General features: G+C 45.0%; 1 non-coding gene and 3 pseudogenes across 1 annotated transcript; all 4 read right to left on the reverse strand.

The window, feature by feature from the left end:
- Nucleotides 1-389: 389 nt before the first annotated feature.
- LOC131738770 (U2 spliceosomal RNA) lies at nt 390-544 on the reverse strand (annotated as a pseudogene).
- A 6,539-nt stretch (nt 545-7,083) lies between these two features.
- Nucleotides 7,084-7,330, reverse strand: LOC131738597 (U2 spliceosomal RNA; annotated as a pseudogene).
- A 587-nt stretch (nt 7,331-7,917) lies between these two features.
- LOC131738510 (U2 spliceosomal RNA) lies at nt 7,918-8,100 on the reverse strand. Its single transcript, XR_009329999.1, has one exon. It is a non-coding gene; the product is annotated as a U2 spliceosomal RNA (small nuclear RNA).
- A 5,579-nt stretch (nt 8,101-13,679) lies between these two features.
- LOC131738512 (U2 spliceosomal RNA) lies at nt 13,680-13,889 on the reverse strand (annotated as a pseudogene).
- Nucleotides 13,890-16,432: the final 2,543 nt, after the last annotated feature.

Consider the following 16,432-nt stretch of genomic DNA (forward strand, 5'->3'; position numbering starts at 1 on the left):
TCTTACAAATAGTCATGCCAAGCTGCTATGCTGTGCAAGGTGCCTTGGGTAACTACAACTGTGCCTCGCTGGCTGGCTGGCTGGCTAAGAAGGAACTGGCATAGGGACATGTTCCACCACACTTGTCTGGTTAGCTGCATGCTCCCAGGAAACAAACTGCTGCTGTCTACATCATCACCACATGTGAATAAAAGAAAGACAGCAAGAAAGAAAGAGAGAAAGAAAGAGAGAAAGAGAGAAAGAAAGAGAGAAAGAAAGAAAGAGAGAAAGAAAAAAAAAGAAGTAAAACGGCGGGAAAACTTGCATCAACACTGGCACTCTCCCTCCAGCAGGGGTAGACAAAATGCTCACAGGAGAGATCCAGATCTGACTTTGACCAACGTTAGAGAAAGGTGTGCACTGTTCCCGGAGGTACTGCAATACCGGGCCGATGCGTGGAGTGGACGGAGCAAGCCCCTGTTCCATCTCCCGATTCCAAAAATCAATTTAATATATGGTCCCCTGATAGGGGACGTATCAGATATTAATACTCTTTTATTGAGATTTTACATTTTTTTACATTTACACCCATTCGTTTTTTCATTCATTTTACATTTCTTTTAAAGATGACATTCATGCATACAGACATACATTTTGTTTTAAAAGCATTTAAAATACATTTAAAAACACCAAGACAATTGTGCTTTGTACATGGTTAAAACAGACACAGATTAAAATCAACATGAAAAAAACCTGTGCTGTTTTAAAAGTGACTGGAAAAAAAGAACCATCTATAAAAAACCAGTGCTTGTGAGGGCCGGGGAGTGCTCTCTAAAAGTTCAAAAGTGAACATAAAACTATATTACTAAAACAGGGACAGGGGAAAAGGGACAGTGTGTGGAACAGTGAGTTAAAATTCTAAAATTTTAAAACACTTAAAATGTAACTTTTAATAGTTTACATTAAAAATCTTAAAGATACATAAAACAAAACAAAACAAAATCAAATAAAACATTCAAAATAAATCAAATAAAAGACCATAAAACTGAAACAAAAAGACTACATAAAACCAGGGCACCGTTCAAAAACGGTCATGCCAGCTAAAAAGGGCGGAATGCTGGCATGACAAAATAAATAAAAGGCTTAGCGGTGCCCCGTAGTCCCGCTCCTAGGAGCTAGCGGTTCCAGTTTTTTCCTTTATTCCATCTTCACGTCCTGAAGTCCGGCGATCCTCCACTCTGCGCAGGCCTTGTCCTTCCCGAGGGTCCGGATGTCCAGAATTACAAAGTCCTTGATAAGAGTTTGTGCCCTTCTGGTCGTGGTGATAGTGTCTAGCTCCTGCTTGTGATAGACACAGACGTTACGGCCTTCCCACAGGATCTGCTTGACAACATTGATGACACGCCAAACGCACTTAGCTGTGCTGGTAGCGATTCCTCCCGCAGGCCCATAGAGCACAGTCTCAGCGGTCATCTTGGCCGTGTCAGCAAACCTGTTTAGGAAGACAGAGACAGAGAGCCAGACACTGCCAGCCACATCACACTCCCAGAAGATATGGGCTGGTGTTTCTCTCTTGCGGCACTTTGCATAGGGGCATGTTTCTACTTGGGCTAGTCCCCTCCTGAACATGAACGCTCGAGTGGGGAGTGCACTGTGGACGGTGTTCCATGCTATATCCTTCTGGACATTACTGAGGCAGCTGTGAGACACATTCTCCCAGATTTTTTGGCTTTGGGTGAGGGAGAAAGTAGCTACTTTTTCAATTTCCTGGGAACCGGCAAGATATTTAGTTACAGCCTTGTATTCCCAGGAGGCCAATTTTGCTTTATCTAAGCCCAATTTATATATAGTGTCCCTTAAGGTTCTATAATACAATGGGGGGTCCCAGGAGTACGGCACGGTGTTATCAATAGTGCAGAGGCCCAAGGCCCTGAGACAGGTGGCAAAATAGAAACGATTCATGTAACATACCTTCCTGTCCAGGGCCTGGATGTTCTTGATAGTTTGCGTGAGCCCCTGCACTCGGGTGAGCTGCACAACGTCCGGGACCCCCTTACCTCCCTTCTTGTCGGCTTTACTCAGGGTGGCTCGCTTTACCCTCTCCATCTTGCTGCCCCAGATAAAGCGGTGGATAATGCGGTCCACCACTTTTTTGGTGGTCCTGTCTGGGGGAAAGATTTTTCCTACATAAGAGAGGATGGGGAACAGTATAGACTTGGTTATTAATACTCTACCCGTCATTGTTAAGGATCTTGTGCTCCATCCGCCAATCTTTTTACGGACCTGGTTAATGGCCGCCGTCCAGCTCTGGGCCCCCGAGCTATTGTTCTCGAAAATGAGGCCCAGAATCTTGATTTTGTCCTTTTTGACAGGGTACATGTCCGACAGTTCCCTATCTACCTGCCAATTTTTAGACACGTAGACTTCGCTCTTGGACTTATTAATCACTGCCCCGGTCGCCGTGCAGTACTTCTCAAGGATATTACTAATCCGAGGTACCGACGATGTGTTGGTGCAAATGAGTGACACATCGTCCATATATGCTGTTGTTTTGACCTGGACCCCGTTGGATCCAGGCAGCTGGAAACCAGTTATATTGGTATCCCTACGAATTGCCTGCAGGAGGGGTTCAATGCACACGACATATAGCAGTGGGGATAGTGGGCAACCCTGTCTGACCCCTGACTGGATAGATATTTTACCAGTCAGGTGCCTGTTCACCAAGACTCGGGTACTAATGTTTGTATATATGGTTTTAACCCACTCCCTAAGTCCAGGAGCGAATTTCATCTGGTCCATCACTTTGTACATATATTCATGGCTTACCCTATCGAACGCCTTCTCCTGGTCAAGGTTGAACAGGCAGAGGGGATGGTTCCGTTCTCTAGAATAAGCCAGAATGTCCCTTGTTAACATTAAAATATCCGTGATGGACCTCCCTGGGACGCCACAAGCCTGGTCGGGGCCAATGACCAAAGGGAGGTGTACTTGTAGCCGGAGCATCAGAGCTTTGGCTAGTATCTTGTAATCCACGCAAAGGAGGCTGATTGGGCGCCAATTCCGTAGATCTTTAACTTCCCCTTTCTTATGAAGGAGAGTAATTACACTCTCCCGCATAGAAGGGCCCAACCGCTTCTCCCTGTAGACCGCTCTGTAGACCTCCGCTAAATGGACTTTTAGCGTGTCCCAAAAAAGATGGTAATACTCACCCGGGATGCCATCTGGACCTGGCGTCTTACCGGTGTTCATGGTCTTAACCGCCTGGGTGAGCTCCTCCAGCGTGAGTTCTGGGTCCTTCTCCTCCTCCTCCTCGTCCCGCACTGAGTCAGGCTCCAACTGGCTCAGGAACCACTCTATCAGGGTGTCATCTGTAGCTTTGATGTTATACAGGTCCCTATAGAAGTTCTCTACCACTTTTTTCACTCCCTCACTATCCTCTACTATCCTCCCCCTGCTGTCGAGCATGGAGGACATCAAGTGCCGCTTCTCCCTCGTTTTCTGGAAGAAGAAGCGAGTACACTTTTCGTCTTCCTCCATTTTTTGCACTTTTGCATTGTGCATGACCTTTCGTTGTTCCTCCCTACAAAGCACTGAAAGATCTAGCTTGGTCTGGGCTATCTCGTCGCTTACAGGGAACCCCCGAAGCTGAAGCAGGCTCAGACGCTGGAGGGCAGCATTCAGGTATTTATATTTGGCCCTCCTTTCTTTTGCTTTCCTCTTGCCTGCTGCTATGAAATAACCCTTAGTTCTCATTTTGACCATCTCCCACCACTCTATAGGGGAGTTGAATAGGTCACGCAAAGTGGTCCACTCAACAAGCCTGCTCTTATAGGCTGCAGCTATGGAGGGGTCATCGAGTAAGGAGGTGTTTAATTTCCAGACCCCTGACCCCATCTGGGAGGTCTGAGGGACCTGCAATGTTACCTGCAGGAGCCTATGGTCAGAGAAGAAGACGGCCTGGGTGTCTACTGCCGTCTTCGTAAGGGAGCTGGTATGCAGGACGAGATCTATACGGGAGAAGGAGGTCCCAGATGAGCTCACCCAGGTAAAGGGAGGCACCAGGTCCTTACCTGCATCACACAGGGAGAAATCAGATATTACGGAGGACAAAACTCTACTAGAGCGGTCGTTGCGTGGCCTGCTCCGGTCTACGTCCCTCAGAGCACAATTGAAGTCACCTGACACGATGACGGGTACGTTCCCCAGCAGGAGTGGACGCAGCTGTGGAAAAAATTGAACTCTTTCGTTTTGGTTAGTGGGTGCGTAGACATTGACCAGTCTGAGGGGAGTGTTGTTGTATGTCACATCCACGCTCAGAATTCTACCAGGTTCTACCTCCCTGCTGCTGCGGGAGGTAATAAATGGGTTTTTAAACAGGATACCTACTCCGTCGGCTCTGGCTATGTTGGAGCCCGACCAGAAGGAGTCCCCCAGGGTCCAACTCTCCTTCAGGTCCCTATAATCAGGGCTCGACGAAATACCACACTCCTGCAGAAAGATGAGATCTGCTTTCAAGTTAGCTAGATAGTTTAGTACATCAAATCTTTTTTGTGTCTCCCTGATGCTCCTGACATTAACAGACACACATATCAGGGCCATCAGGGTAGCTAACAAGAAAAGGAGTCGCTGCGTCCACCCCATAGCGACTATGATTGGGAGGTCGGGACACTCTTCCTACTCTTAGCTCTACGCTTGCTTCGAGGGGGCTTGGGCTTATTTGCAACTCCCATCACCCCTGAGAAGGTACTCACTGCTGCCTCGTCCAAGAAGGCACCGTCTTTATATGCACAGTACGTGGAGTTGTTGGGGCTATTCAACTCCCCACAAGGTAAGTCTGGTGGAACTTGCTCAGGGCCCCTCGGAACGTGTGGGTCAGCTTTGTCCTGGGGGGGGTTATGACAGACAGCATTCTTTGGCTGTTACCGTCTGTTGAATTGGAGCTGTTAGCAGACTTCTGGCTTACCGCGTCCAGGGGTATTCCCATGTCCTCCAGTGCTGTATCTAGGAGGACTTCTAGGGGGCCCCTGGTTTTGCCCATACAAGGGAGGGGGTCAAGGATGCTTTGAAGGGAGGCCCTTCGCTTGAAGAGGGTCATTGCTACCGAGGTACTGCTGGTCAGGGAAGGTGTTGACCCCGACCTCTCCCTCGGTGCATTAGTGAACACCTCTTCTGCGAGGTGTGCTAGGGTTTGTGCCAACGACTGGGAAGGCTGGCTGGGGATGCCCTGGCTGGCTGCTACCTGCCCACTAGGCGGCAGTGTAGCCGTCCCACTCGCCTCCGTCTCTGCCTGCGAGGGCAAGACTGGGGACTTTGTGTGGACATTAGCTGGTTTTGGATCTATGGGGGCCACCTGCAACTTGCTGTCTTTGATCCTGATCTTCTTTCTTTTCCCCCCCTCGTCTCTACCCTTTCTTTTCCCCACCCTCTGCTGGTTCTTCACTCCCTTCCCCTCCTTCTCACTCTCACTTTCACTGTCGCTTTCGCTTTCCTCCCCCACGGACTCAATCCTTATGGCGTCATAACGAGAGCCGAGGGGGAGTGCTGGCGCTGAGAGGGCCCTACTCAGGGGGGGGCCGCTGCTGGGTCCGGGCTCCCTCCCTGCCTCGTGTTCTGCATCAGAGGAGCTACTGGAGGAGCTAGTGGAGTAGCTGTTGTACTCTCTCTCTGGGCTGGGGGAAGGGGTCCTCGTAAAACGGGACATGTCTCGGGGGCGGGGGGGTGAGGGGGGTGCTGGTGATGATGGTGGTGCTGGAGTCTGGGTCTTGGATACTGTTGGTGGTGATGTGGACTGATCTTTGTTACTTGCTCCCTCTTCCTGCTCAGGCCTAGGCTTGTTTGTGTTTGCCTTGCTGGCTCTGGCCATGTTGGCATAGGAAGAGGGGCAGTCCTTAAACAGGTGCCCCTTCTTTCCACACAAATTGCACTGCCTCTCTTCTCTGCAGTGGCTGGTCTCGTGGGGGGCGCCGCAGTTCCTGCACTTGACTACAGTACACGCGGCCGCCAGGTGTCCTAATTCCCCACATTTCCTGCAGAGTTTTGGCATCCCATTATAGAATACCAGCCCTCTGTTGGGCCCTAACACTATGGAGTTTGGAATGTGGCGGACGCCTCCAATGCCCGATGGATCAACATTAAGGCGTACCAGCCACTTTCTGGCTCCTGTCCAAACCCCATCTTCATCTGTAATTTTCCTCCCTTCTGATGACACCCTCCCATAGCGGTTAAGCCATGTTGTAATATCATAGTCGCTAACAGCCTCATTGAAAAATTGGACAGTAACAACTTTCATTTCTCTGTCTGTCAGTGCATCCACACAAAATTCTTTGTATGGAGCGAGATATTTATTCTCCCCCCAAAAGGACCACATTTCTTGTAACTTTTGGGGGTTCCTAAAACTGACCTCAAACACTTCCTTAAGCCCTGGCAATTTCACCAAACAATTCAAGTCAGAAGGGGAAAAACCCATACCCCTCTGAAGAATGGTCCGGCTGAACTCCAGTCTCGTCAGTCCTGGTTCCGTTTCCTCTTGCTGGGTCCTTGTGAAGCGCACCGCATTGTGCCTCCTAGTCTCCTGGGTTGGCCGGAACGCCATCCTTCAGCTGGCTCCTCCGATTGGGGTGGGAGAAGCCTCTGGACGTCCGGGTTGTCTCTCTCTACGGAAAAGAAACAACGTAAGCAGCAAATCTGGGCAGTTGAAGGAACTATTACTTTAGTCCCTGAGGAGATGGTCGCCTCGCAAGAGGGACCCCCTCCCCAGGTGAACGGTGTCCTTCCCTGGCGGAGTAGGGGGCGCTGCTTGGCACCGAGACCACGTAGAAAGAATCGTGGCTGTGACGCCTCCTCGGGGTCCGGGGCCGCCCTCTGCTCCTCCCAGATGGCGCCCTCTGCTGGGCGCCTGCTGCTCTCTCGGTCTGGATCTCGATTACAATCAAGGGCTGGGGATGAGGTCGTCTAGGTCATCAAAGGGTCCTCAAAGGTCGTCTGGATGGTAGGTCCTCCTTCTCTCTAACTCCAGGAACGTCTGGAAAAGCCTGAAAAAGAAAAAAAAAACTGGAACCGCCTGAAAAAGAAAAAACTGCTCTCAACAGTCAACAAAATCTTGAAAGACCCTCGGCCTGGATTGGGCAAGCCAAAACCAGACTGAGCATTAGTCTTCCAACAAGTTGCCGAGCTGAAGAAAGCCAGTCAAAAAATAAAAAAAAATTCTGTTCCTCCTCACCCGAACAAACCTCTCACAGACCCTCGGAGGGAGCGGGCAATGCCACTACCCTCTAAGCCTTAGTATCAAACTATATTAAACTGATAAGAACAGATACTACACTTGATCTTAGCCAAAAGGCCGAGAAGCGATGGCGACTTGGCCCTTGCCCGGGGCCCCCCAGCCCGGATGGCACAGGGGGATTCAAAGGTGGGTGCAAAATGTCAAGCACAAGCAGACCCCCAAAAAACGGGCTGCTGCTTCCAGAGGGGAAATGTGCAATTTAAGCAGGAGAAAACAAAACAAAGCAAAAACACACACATAACACCAAAAACAAAACATAAACTGGCGGAGTGCGTCTTACAAATAGTCATGCCAAGCTGCTATGCTGTGCAAGGTGCCTTGGGTAACTACAACTGTGCCTCGCTGGCTGGCTGGCTTGCTAAGAAGGTCCTGGCATAGGGACATGTTCCACCACACTTGTCTGGTTAGCTGCATGCTCCCAGGAAACAACCTGCTGCTGTCTACATCATCACCACATGTGAATAAAAGAAAGAAAGACAGCAAGAAAGAAAGAGAGAAAGAAAGAGAGAAAGAGAGAAAGAAAGAAAGAGAGAAAGAAAAAAAAAAGAAGTAAAACGGCGGGTAAACTTGCATCAACACTGGCACTCTCCCTCCAGCAGGGGTAGACAAAATGCTCACAGGAGAGATCCAGATCTGACTTTGACCAACGTTAGAGAAAGGTGTGCACCGTTCCCGGAGGTACTGCAATACCGGGCCGATGCGTGGAGTGGACGGAGCAAACCCCTGTTCCATCTCCCGATTCCAAAAATCAATTTAATATATGGTCCCCTGATAGGGGACGTATCAGATATTAAACTGATAAGAACAGTTTTTTTTTTTTTTTTTTTTATTAGAAAAATTCCACAAATTTATTATACAAACAATTTTCCAAATATATAGTCACATACATCAATAATTACAATATAAACAAACCCTTCCACCTTTCTCTTGCTGAATTATACCCCCATTTCAACACATCCCTTTTAACTCTACCCCTTATGTAACTACACACTCTTTCAATTATTACCTCCCCTTTTATCTCTATGTTATTTTTAATCAGTTTATTTCTACATTCCCATAATTCAAACTTAATTAAACTGAGAATTAACCATAACAGCCATTGTTGTTTTGTTTTTGTGGCACTCTTTACAAACCCTTTCAATATTACATCGTATGACAGCTTTGTTCCTGGTACCACCTTGTCTATGATCACTCTAGTTTTATTCCATACTGTTGCTGCAAATGGACATTCCCAAAACACATGTTCCTGTGTTTCTTCCACAAAACATGTTCCCCTAGGACAAAAAGCATTTCTGGTCAGTTTATGTCTGAATAACACCTCCCTTACAGCCATCCTTTTATGAAGCATCATCCAATTTAAATCTTTTAGGTTATTATCTAGCCCCTTTGGCTGAATATTTCCCCAAGTCTCAGGGGCCACTGAACTGTATTCTTTATTATAAAATACTTTCACCGATTCTTTATACAGTTCTTTATGCTCTGTGCGGATCTCTACCTCTTTACAGACTGGATTCTGCTTCAGCCACTTCACCGCATGTTGATAATGTCCTGGTAATTGCTCCGCTCTTGGTCCCATGTTATTTATTTTAACAAAATGTCTCATTGTAAATGAAAACCACAATCTAACAAAAAACTGAAAATTATGTTTAAATTCACCCTGCAAAGCTTTACATAAATTTGCCACAAATAAACAATCTAATTTCACAGGAATGTGAGGAACATCCCTCCCTCCTTTCTCCACAGCCTTATACATCTCCCCTCTCTTGATGTACTCATATTTCCCTCCCCACATAAACTCAAAAATCATACGAATAACACTTCTCCTATATCTTGGAGGCAACGGATATACATACGCTAGGTACAACAGAGAAGGTAACACGTCTGTTTTTAGAACCAACACCTTCCCCATATAGGTCAGTTTCCTTGCTTTCCACATATTTAACTTTTTATTCATTTTAACAATTTTGTCTGCCCAATTCTTTAAATCACTACCCCTTTGATAGAAATTAACCCCTAATATTTTAATCCCATCTGAAACTATGTTCAACCCCAAAGGTGTTTCCTTCCTGTTTTCCCAAGCTCCCAAGAACATGACATTTGTTTTACTCAAGTTTAACTTTGAACCCGATGCTAAAGAAAACAAGTCCATTAACTGAAATGCTCTCCTTATATCATTATCAGACTCTAAATATAAACTTGTGTCATCTGCATACTGTGCAATTTTTAATTCCACACCCCCACTCCCTGGAATAATTAACCCCTTCACCCCCTTATCTGCCCTCAGTGCTGCAGCGTAAGGTTCCATGAACAATACATAAAGTAAGGGGGATAGCGGACACCCCTGTCTCACCCCCGACCTTTGTTTAATTAGCTTCCCCAAGTGCCCATTCACATTGACTCTACTCACTACATCTTTATACATTATTCCTAAACATTTGATTAAATGACACCCAAAACCTAACCTCTCCAAAATTCTAAATAAAAACTGGTGGTTGACCCTATCAAATGCCTTTTCTTGATCAAGGCTCACTAAAATTAATGGAATATTCCTGTCCTGTACCCACCAAATTACATCTCTAGTCAATTGCAAATTCCATTGCGCTGATCTTCCCACTACCCCACATGTCTGGTCTTTATGTACAATGAAACCCATCACCCCCCTTAACCTATTAGTTACTGTCTTTGCTAAAATTTTATAATCCACATTTAATAAGGTCACAGGCCTCCAGTTTTTCAAATCCTTAATGTCCCCCTTTTTATATAATAAAGAAATAATCCCTTCCTTCATTGATTTTGACAATTCTCCTCTGTCAAACACTTCCTTTATTACCTCTTTAAACACTGGACCAATAATGTCCCAGAAAGCCCAATAAAACTCCCTTAGCAGTCCATCTGCCCCCGGCACTTTATTGTTTTTCATCTCATTTACAGCTGCTGTTAACTCGCTCAACTCAATAACCTTCTCCAATTCAATTTTACTCTCTTCTGGCACTCTAGATCCCAAATTATTTAAAAATGTATCTCCTGCTTTATCATCTATTTTCCTTTCTGAAAACAACTCCTCATAAAAATAACTTGCACTATCTACCATAGACTCATTATCCGATACCTCCCTTCCATCTTTATCTCTTAATCCCTCAATCATTCTTTTCTTTTGTTTCTCCCTCATAGGCTTGAAAAACTGATGACAACATTTTTCATTAGTCTCATAAAAGACTAGTTGGCTTCTAAACATGAATTTAGCAGCTCTGTTACTATAAATCGCCTTTAACCTCTCCTTACACAAACTATACTGCTCCCAATCCATATTCCCACCATTATTATCCTTCACCCGCATCTCCTCCAACCTCTTTTGTAAACCCAATATATCTTTCCTTTCCTCAAATGCTTTTGATTTACAATATCCCTGCGCAAACACCTTAACTTTTCGCTTCACATCCTCCCACCAATCAATCCAGGATTTGTAATAAGGTTTCAATTCCACCCACTCATTAAAATATAAAATAAATTGTTCCCTAAACTTTTTCTCTTCTAAAATTTTGCAATTCAATTTCCAATACCCGACACCAAATACTGGCCCGTTTAATATTACCCCTAAAGAAATCATATCATGATCTGAAAACCAAACAGGCAAAACAGAAAAATGTTCTAAAGTCAAATCATTGGTCACAAAGAAATAATCAATTCTACTCTTTGCACCCCTAGAATTTCTCCAGGTAAATCCTGGCTTTCCTTTATTTAACTTTTTAAAAGAATCTATTAAATTAAAATTAGACAAAATCAACCGTAAATCCTTGCAACTAAAATCTTCTGATTGAACTGCATCTAAACAGACATTAAAGTCTCCCCCCACTATTACATGCCTATTTGTCATTAATACATCCCCCAAACCCCAAAATAATTCTTTTCGCTCTTTCCTTGTTGGAGGAGCATATACATTAATTAATCTTAACTTTTGTCCCCTCCCATCCACATCTGCTACTAGTACCCTCCCTGGCACCATAGAAAAAGAATCCTTCACTTCTAACCCTCTATCCTTAAACAAAATCCCCACCCCTGATGAGTGCACACCCCCCACACTCCATCTCGATTCCCCCTGATCCCATTCCCTTGAAAACCCCTTTATGTCCCCTTCATCTTTTAAATGTACTTCTTGCAAAAAACAAACTGAAAACTTAATATACTTGAAAGAATTTAACACAGATGCTCTTTTCTGATTATTCCTCAAGCCCCTAACATTAACTGAAATTAAATTAATTGAAGCCATTTATAATTTATATTATTAAAAATAAACCCTTTATTTAAGCTTGGCTTGTAGGTCCTACTCCTTCCTCTTGTATTGCAGGTAAAATAGGTACAGCCAATGTAGTCTCATTAAATTGTTGGAGTTGAGCATTGTCCAGAAATTCCTCAACATTAAAATCACTGCTTTGTAATCCTAAATCCGACCGACATGGGCTCGCTGGTGACAACAAAAAGCTTCTCAGTTCAGAACCTAACTCAGTCCCACTCTCTGTTGATTTACTCCTCAGTTCTGTATCTGAATCTGGCAGATTATGTAAGCCATCAAACCTGTTTCCATGCTCTATCCCCTCCCCTTCCTTTGCTTTCTTTCCTTTTGCTAGCTTTTGTTCAGCTGCCTTCCTCTCATTCCCAGAATTTTTTTTCCTTTTCCCACTTTTCTTGTCCACATCCATCCAGCCCTCCTCCTTGCTTGTTTCTTGGTTCAGCTCCATCTTTTCCTCTAACATTTCCCTACTCGCCTCAATCTCCTCCCGCTCAGCCTCTTGAAAAGTTTGCCGAGCTTCCTCTTGGCCAGGCACTCTGCTTAACTCTGACTGAACCCCACTGCCACTTGAAATCACCTTATCCACAGCCACATTTTCCTCCTGTGCTTCGCTTACATCAGCGGGACCACCCCTTAGCTCTCCCCCATCTTGCTGCTCATTTTCTGGTTCCTTTTCTTGGTCCTCTCTAATCACCTCTGCAAAGGACCTTTTCTTCTGTGGGCATTGTCTAAAGAGATGCTCATCAGATCCACAAATATTACATTTTTTAACAAACGGACAGTCCTTTGTTTCATGTCCCAACTCCTCGCAGTTCCTACAACGAATTTGATTACAATGCATTTCTGTGTGACCAAAGGACATGCATTTTCGGCAGTATAGCGGTTGGCCAGAATAAAACAAGTAGCCTCTGTTGGGCCCAATAGAAAAGTTTGCCGGAGGGTGCCTATACCCATCGAAACCCTTGGCGTCTTGCCTTAATAGCACTTTGAATTGTCTCTTGCCATTCCAGATTCCCAATAGATCTCTCTGATAAACTGCACTCACTAGTACATCACAGTATTTCCCCAGAAAAGATTCAATATCCCAGTCAGATGCATAAGGATTAAACATGTGGACTGTTATAACTCTGAAATTGCGATTCCATAATGATTCAGCAGCATAATCCTTCACAGGAGCTTTCATTGAGTACACTTTGTATCTATCCCAAAATGTCATAAAAAGATCTTCAGAGTGAAAAGTAACATCTACGAACCTTGCCGCTGAATTCATCTGGATACAAAAGAAATCCATAGCTTCGAATCCAAGGCTCGCCATCAAAATCTTCTCCACAAATTCAATTCTTCCTGGGAAATCCACTCCCATATCTCCTCTCCATCTCAACCGAACTGTGTTCCGTAGTCCAGCCCTCGAAGCCGACCGATTAGCAGATGTCTTGTCCATCCTCTCCTCCTCGTATCACTCTCTCGTATCACTCTCTGCGGTCATGCCACATGAAAACGATCTTAGCCAAGAGGCCGAGAAGCGATGGCGACTTGGCCCTTGCCCGGGGCCCCCCAGCCCGGACGGCACAGGGGGATTCAAAGGTGGGTGCAAAATTCCAAGCACAAGCAGACCCCCAAAAAACGGGCTGCTGCTTCCAGAGGGGAAATGTGCAATTTAAGCAGGAGGGAACAAAACAAAGCAAAAACACACACATAACACCAAAAACAAAACATAAACTGGCGGAGTGCGTCTTACAAATAGTCATGCCAAGCTGCTATGCTGTGCAAGGTGCCTTGGGTAACTACAACTGTGCCTCGCTGGCTGGCTGGCTGGCTGGCTAAGAAGGAACTGGCATAGGGACATGTTCCACCACACTTGTCTGGTTAGCTGCATGCTCCCAGGAAACAACCTGCTGCTGTCTACATCATCACCACATGTGAATAAAAGAAAGAAAGACAGCAAGAAAGAAAGAGAGAAAGAAAGAGAGAAAGAGAGAAAGAAAGAGAGAAAGAAAGAAAGAGAGAAAGAAAAAAAAAAGAAGTAAAACGGCGGGAAAACTTGCATCAACACTGGCACTCTCCCTCCAGCAGGGATAGACAAAATGCTCACAGGAGAGATCCAGATCTGACTTTGACCAACGTTAGAGAAAGGTGTGCACCGTTCCCGGAGGTACTGCAATACCGGGCCGATGCGTGGAGTGGACGGAGCAAGCCCCTGTTCCATCTCCTGATTCCAAAAATCAATTTAATATATGGTCCCCTGATAGGGGACGTATCAGATATTAAACTGATAAGAACATATTTTTTTTTTTTTTTTTTTTTTTAAGTTTTTATTTATTTTCCGTGGACAAAAATCATAAACATATAATCAAAAAACTCAATACAATACACATGAAAAAAACAATATCATATTACAGCCACGTCATAAAAACTTTCCAATAAAAACAAGGTCTGAAAGGACAATCAGATTAAAACAACTTCCATTTGAACAAGACAGTTTATGCGTCAAAAAACAACCCGCTTCACCCCCTATCATAAGACCATGAACCGGCACGAGTCCAAGTGGCAGGCACAGCCCAACAAGTGCTCCATCTCTCCCGGGCGATCTCTTCTCCTTCCCGCAGCGCATCCTGCATCTGATATTCTCTGAGCCTCTGACAAGCCAAAATCTTCACCTCCCCCGAGGTCAGCAGCTTTCCTTTAAAAACGAAAAGATTTCTTGCCTTCCACATGGCTTCTTTAAAACAGTTCAGTAAAACCCACAAGCATGTCCATTTTTCTTTCACTACAAACCCAGGCTTAACCCCGTGCAGCACCATTGCTTTTAAAATGTTTCTGTTGTTTAGAAACCCACTCAGGGTGTCTTCGGCCTCCCGCCAAACTTTTTTGGCTTGTCCACATCCCCAGAACAGATGCGCTGCGGTTTCTTCTGCCCCACAATCCTTAAAAGGACATCTAGGGGACTTCCCGAGGTTCCTGTGATACATAGTCGCCCGTACTGGGAGGATCTCGTGTACCGTCTGCCATGCCAAGTCCTTGTGCCGGTTCATGAGTCTCGGGTGAGCTACTTCCAGCCAAATCCCCTCCACAACCTGTGGGTTAAAAAAGAGACATTACACATTTTCTCTCTGTCTTGCACAAATTTCCGCACTTTACGGGGGTCCTGCCATACCTCTTTATCTAAAACAAAAAGTTCCTCTTTCTTTAAAAACAGTTTAATTTTATTATACAAAAAAGGAGCTTCCCATGATGTTGGCACAGTTAAAACAGGACAAAACATTTTAAAACCTCTTAGAATCGCTCCTAAGAAATATTTTACAAAATGTGCAGTTTTGTTTGACCCATAGAGACACAACCTCACATGGACAATTACAAAATGTAAAAGCAAGATCTTCGTGAGGTCAGGAACCCCCTTTCCTCCATTTTTTGCTGCCTTGTATACCACCTCCCTCTTTAACATCTCATTCTTCCTCCCCCAGAAGAAGCGCATCACACTGCGTGTCAGGGCACACAGGACATTCCTGGTTGGAGGGAACACTGCAGACAGGTAAACCAAGACAGGTAAAATAACAGATTTTAAAATTAAACACTTGCCTTCAAAAGTGAGTTCTCTGAGGCTCCACAGCCCCAGCTTTTGTGCAACCTTGGCAGTGACGCTGTCCCAATTCTGCACTCCAGACCCATGTTTATAGAATTTTACCCCTAAAATCTGAATAAAATCATTCTTTAAACACAACCCTATGCTGGGAACTCTGGCCCACTTCCCATACAGCATACACTCGCTTTTTCCCATGTTGACCTTGGATCCTGACGCCTTGCAGAACCCCTCGACCATTCCCACCGTTTTCTCCATTGAAAACTCATCTCGGCAAATAATCGACACGTCATCCATGTACAAAATACATTTCACTTGTTCTCCCCCACTCCCAGGTACGAACACTCCACAGGTCTGTTTATTCGCCCTAATGGCAATGGCTAAAGGTTCGATACAACATATAAACAGCAAAGGAGACAGTGGACAGCCTTGGCGCACTCCGCTTCGGATTTTAACTGGTTTAGACGTGCTCCCATTTACCAAAATAACACTTTGGATGTCTTCATACAAGACCTTAATCCAATTAACGAACCTGATTGGAAACCCCATTTTCAACAGTACACCAAACATGTACTTGTGCGCTATTCTATCATATGCCTTCTCTAAATCCAAATTCAGGATACTAAACGGGAACTCCCTCTCCCTGGCATAACAGATAGAGTCTCTCACGAGTATCAAGCTGTCCATTATCCTCCTACCTGGGACTGCACATACCTGGTCCTGATGGATGACTGTGTCGATCACCTGCCCCATCCTTCCAGTCAGGATCTTTGCCAGCAACTTATAGTCTGTGTTGAGGAGGCTGATCGGACGCCAGTTCTTCAAATCTTCCCGGTCTCCCTTCTTATAAAGCAAAGTGATGACGCTCCTCTTAAAAGAAGTGGCCATTTCCCCAGCATTAGAACTTTCTATAAAAACACTCAACAAATCATATTTTAAAACATTCCAAAAACACTTATAATATTCAGTGGGTAAGCCATCCTCCCCAGGCGTTTTCCCCATTTTGCTTGCTTTCAAAGCTCTATCCAGCTCTTCCAGAGAAAAGCTCTTTTCCAACCCCACCTTCTGTTCATTACTTAAAAATACATTAATGCCTTCAATCATTTCTTTACAATTCCTCTCCACCACCCTCTTTTCATCATACAAATTCTCATAAAAACTTTCCGCCACCTCACACATGCCTTTATTTCCATTCCTCACCACACCATCCTCCCCTTTTAACCCCTCCATCACCTGTTTTCTGTCAAATACTTTCTTAAAAAAGAACCTCGAACAGGTCTCTTCTTTCTCAATCCTCTCTATCTTG

This window comes from Acipenser ruthenus, chromosome 10 (genome assembly GCF_902713425.1).
Source record: "Acipenser ruthenus chromosome 10, fAciRut3.2 maternal haplotype, whole genome shotgun sequence".
Taxonomy (NCBI): domain Eukaryota; kingdom Metazoa; phylum Chordata; class Actinopteri; order Acipenseriformes; family Acipenseridae; genus Acipenser; species Acipenser ruthenus.